Raw genomic sequence first — 5,000 nt, 5'->3', positions numbered from 1 at the left:
AAAACGCTGGGCAAATATATTTCTCGGAAGAGTAACGACAGTCCGAGCCTCCTGGCGTTGCACTCGCAGTCGCAAAAAACGCTGGGCACATATATGTCTCGGAAGAGTAACGACAGTCAGTCTCCTGCGTGGGAAGAGTCTTTCTAGGCCCTGACCCACGGGAAGGGTGTAGCTTCCCCCATCCCGGACATTTGACGTCGTCACACTACCGGTATTGACTAATAGACTGACTGCTGATAATCATTAGCCATACACTGGGGGAAACGGCCGACAGGGGCGGCAACATAGTGGAGCCGTAGTGTCACTAATGTACAGAGATAGAACAGTTTCGACTGGAACCAGAGTAACCGTATACACGGCACTGATTAGTAATAGATGCAGAGCCATCAGAATACAGATAATATATACAACCGTCCCTATACATGCTGAAAGACTCTGCACACAATGAGAACCACACGTCAGCCAGACACTCTTATCACACACTACTCTCTTATCACACACTACTCTCTGCCTGTAACAGGCACACACACAATATCTAACCACCAGCATGGAAGAACATCCAGTGCATCCTCTCCGCCACATGACACAATCCACACTATCATTACCAGACCGGGAGGTCCACCCAGAAAACACAATATCCCACCCTTCCGACATCCGCACATTGCTCAGCTAAGCCACGAACACCCACACATGTCCTACACAGGGGTGCACCCAACATCACAATACTGCCTCCTGTCACAGCACACAAACAATGGCAGGAATGAAAGACACAGATCTGCCACAACCATGGAATCGGAGCGCCGCCTGTCATGAGCCAAAAGTGCATCCTGACGTGACAAATCGGATAATGCCGCAGGCATCCAATTACGATAATCACTATCAACGAACCTGCCGCCCCCCCCCCCCAAATACACCTTTCCCTACAACAATGTGTATCTGAACCTAAGCTATATTGTACCTTAACCTAACCTATATCGTACCTTAACCTAACCTATATCGTACCTTAACCTAACCTATATCGTACCTTAACCTAACCTATATTGTACCTTAACCTAACGTATATCGTACCTTAACCTAACCTATATCGTACCTTAACCTAACCTATATCGTACCTTAACCTAACGTATATCGTACCTTAACCTAACCTATATCGTACCTTAACCTAACCTATATCGTACCTTAACCTAACCTATATCGTACCTTAACCTAACCTATATCGTGCCTTAACCTAACCTACGTTGTGCCTTAACCTAACCTACGTTGTGCCTTAACCTAACCTACGTTGTGCCTTAACCTAACCTACGTTGTGCCTTAACCTAACCTACGTTGTGCCTTAACCTAACCTACGTTGTGCCTTAACCTAACCTACGTTGTGCCTTAACCTAACCTACGTTGTGCCTTAACCTAACCTACGTTGTGCCTTAACCTAACCTACGTTGTGCCTTAACCTAACCTACGTTGTGCCTTAACCTAACCTACGTTGTGCCTTAACCTAACCTACGTTGTGCCTTAACCTAACCTACGTTGCGCCTTAACCTAACCTAATTTGTGCCTTAACCTAACCTAATTTGTGCCTTAACGTAACCCATGTTGTGCCTTAACGTAACCCATGTTGTGCCTTAACGTAACCCATGTTGTGCCTTAACGTAACCCATGTTGTGCCTTAACGTAACCCATGTTGTGCCTTAACGTAACCCATGTTGTGCCTTAACGTAACCCATGTTGTGCCTTAACGTAACCCATGTTGTGCCTTAACCTAACCCATGTTGTGCCTTAACCTAACCCATGTTGTGCCTTAACCTAACCCATGTTGTGCCTTAACCTAACCCATGTTGTGCCTTAACGTAACCCATGTTGTGCCTTAACGTAACCCATGTTGTGCCTTAACCTAACCCATGTTGTGCCTTAACCTAACCCATGTTGTGCCTTAACCTAACCCATGTTGTGCCTTAACCTAACCCATGTTGTGCCTTAACCTAACCCATGTTGTGCCTTAACCTAACCCATGTTGTGCCTTAACCTAACCTATAATGTGCCTTAACCTAACCTATAATGTGCCTTAACCTAACCTAAAGTGCGCCGTAACCTAAACTATATTGCGCCTTAACCTGACGCACGTTGTCGCTGAACCTGCTCTGTAATTGTTATGCAACCCGTTAAATTGGTGTAGTGTTGCCTAACCGCAACCCTCGCAATATAGTTCCCTACTCGCACTGCCCGGTCCCCTGTGTATCGCGTCATGTTAAACACCTTGCAGGTGTTGCTGACTTTCCACATGCTCCTGCTATACACTGTAGTGTGGATAGCAGCAGGACGTACATGCCGCCCCCCCCCCCCCTTCCCCCCTGCCTTCGCAAGCTGGTCGGTGAGAAGTTTGCATGTTCAATGCCCTTCGCATGCCGACGTACTCAGCCTACGTTGTGGTACGGCCTGTCACCTGTCCGCCGATGTACGCAAAACCCACAAACTGTACTGCACATTGGTCCGTATGTACTGAATGATACATCGTGGCACATGTGACCGTATGACGACTGCGCCTAGCAACGGCGGACCATACAGTCCAAATATTGTGCACGCAGCTACGTGTCGTCTCCCTATAAGAGCTGGATTGCAGTGTGGTACGCCATACAGACGTGTGGGAGGAACGGACGCCCTGGATGGCGATCAGCATGAGCAGTCTGTTGATGTAGTGGAGCGTGTATTCGGACGTAGTCGTCTCTTCTCACACACCGTGATAGCATGTTGCACCGCGTTCCACATCTGCGACATGCTGCAGAGGCGGGCTGACAGTCGTTCGCGCAATGGACACCGCATACGTACGGGGTCTACCTTCCACGTGTTCTCTAGGCGTGCACATGTTGTTGCGTCTATGTGGGCAGACGTAGTGTGTTGTGACACCTGACACAGGCATGCAATACTCGTTGCAAATGGCGATGGACGTGTACGTTTGCTGGTGACGTTACGCAAATGAACAACTGGTAACCCGTTGTGGTGCGGTTGTTCTCGCTAGAGGTGAATCAGTGTTGGCGACGATCGGTCGAGCTATTAACCGGTTGTTTCAGGGAGACCCACCATGCCCACGAACGTGAAAGGGGACCCACCATGCCCACGAACGTGAAAGGGGATCTGGGTGTGAGGCGATACGCGGCGGTGGCTGGGTGGGACCGTCCCCGGCCGGTGAGGGGGGGCCGCCCGGCGTGCTGGCAGCGCGGTGCGTGGGCGCACGCGCCACAGCCGGCTGGTGGGGGCGGCCAGTGGCAGGCGCGCCGGCCGACGGACGCGGCAGGCGGCGCAGCTGCGCGCCGGCGCCCCCTGCTCGCGGCGCCTTGCGGCCAAAGTAGGTCCTCGCGGGCCCGGTGCGAAGCGCGGTGGCCATCTGCAGTGTGCTGGTCCGATTGAGGACTTTGTGCGCTGAGGATGCGCCGCCGCCCGGCGCTCGGCGCCGCGACGCCGTCTGCTGCTCGGTCGCCCCAGCGGTTCTCGCAGGTGGTTTGTATCGCAGCTGTGCGGACGTGTTGGCGCGTGCGCTGTGCTGGGAGAGTTCGCTTCGGCACCCAAGTGGGGCTTTTGTCCTTCTGTGGCGCTGGCGTTGGAGCTGCCGGTCACCGTAGGTGGCGCGTGTTGTCTCCCGCCGGCAATGCCACGACAGCACGCTCCCGGGCCTCTGTCGGCAGCGGCAAGCTCAGTTGGGAGCACGGGTGGTCGCACCTAAAGCGTCTACTCGCCTAACTCCGGGCGATTGCGCCTCTCTCGAACCCGACCAAGTACTTAGGACGGCGCTGCGCGCCGCCGGGACCTGAGAGGGTTTCGAGGTGTGTTGTGCAGGGGAGCTCAGCCTCCTCCTGTTTGCAGAATAATTGAGCGGACGCTTGCGTGTTCGCGCGGGCCCCCGGGACACACTCCCGGGCGGCCGGCTGCTCAGCTCTAGTTGACGCAGCTCCCTGGTTGATCCTGCCAGTAGTCATATGCTTGTCTCAAAGATTAAGCCATGCATGTCTCAGTACAAGCCGCATTAAGGTGAAACCGCGAATGGCTCATTAAATCAGTTATGGTTCCTTAGATCGTACCCACGTTACTTGGATAACTGTGGTAATTCTAGAGCTAATACATGCAAACAGAGTCCCGACCAGAGATGGAAGGGACGCTTTTATTAGATCAAAACCAATCGGTCGGCTCGTCCGGTCCGTTTGCCTTGGTGACTCTGAATAACTTTGGGCTGATCGCACGGTCCTCGTACCGGCGACGCATCTTTCAAATGTCTGCCTTATCAACTGTCGATGGTAGGTTCTGCGCCTACCATGGTTGTAACGGGTAACGGGGAATCAGGGTTCGATTCCGGAGAGGGAGCCTGAGAAACGGCTACCACATCCAAGGAAGGCAGCAGGCGCGCAAATTACCCACTCCCGGCACGGGGAGGTAGTGACGAAAAATAACGATACGGGACTCATCCGAGGCCCCGTAATCGGAATGAGTACACTTTAAATCCTTTAACGAGTATCTATTGGAGGGCAAGTCTGGTGCCAGCAGCCGCGGTAATTCCAGCTCCAATAGCGTATATTAAAGTTGTTGCGGTTAAAAAGCTCGTAGTTGGATTTGTGTCCCACGCTGTTGGTTCACCGCCCGTCGGTGTTTAACTGGCATGTATCGTGGGACGTCCTGCCGGTGGGGCGAGCCGAAGGCGTGCGACCGCCTCGTGCGTGCTCGTGCGTCCCGAGGCGGACCCCGTTGAAATCCTACCAGGGTGCTCTTTATTGAGTGTCTCGGTGGGCCGGCACGTTTACTTTGAACAAATTAGAGTGCTTAAAGCAGGCAAGCCCGCCTGAATACTGTGTGCATGGAATAATGGAATAGGACCTCGGTTCTATTTTGTTGGTTTTCGGAACCCGAGGTAATGATTAATAGGGACAGGCGGGGGCATTCGTATTGCGACGTTAGAGGTGAAATTCTTGGATCGTCGCAAGACGAACAGAAGCGAAAGCATTTGCCAAGTATGTTTTCAT

The 5,000-nt window shown here is 52.6% G+C and overlaps 1 non-coding gene across 1 annotated transcript in view; it reads left to right on the top strand.

The window, feature by feature from the left end:
- Positions 1–3,938: 3,938 nt before the first annotated feature.
- The window catches only part of LOC126435962 (small subunit ribosomal RNA), a 1,909-nt gene continuing 847 nt past the window's right edge, over positions 3,939–5,000 (top strand). The window contains exon 1 of the ribosomal RNA XR_007580316.1: positions 3,939–5,000. This exon is cut by the window's right edge and continues 847 nt beyond it. This is a non-coding gene — a ribosomal RNA (small subunit ribosomal RNA).

Source organism: Schistocerca serialis, unplaced genomic scaffold (genome assembly GCF_023864345.2).
Source record: "Schistocerca serialis cubense isolate TAMUIC-IGC-003099 unplaced genomic scaffold, iqSchSeri2.2 HiC_scaffold_1223, whole genome shotgun sequence".
Taxonomy (NCBI): domain Eukaryota; kingdom Metazoa; phylum Arthropoda; class Insecta; order Orthoptera; family Acrididae; genus Schistocerca; species Schistocerca serialis.
This window is presented reverse-complemented; position numbering and strand designations above follow the sequence as displayed.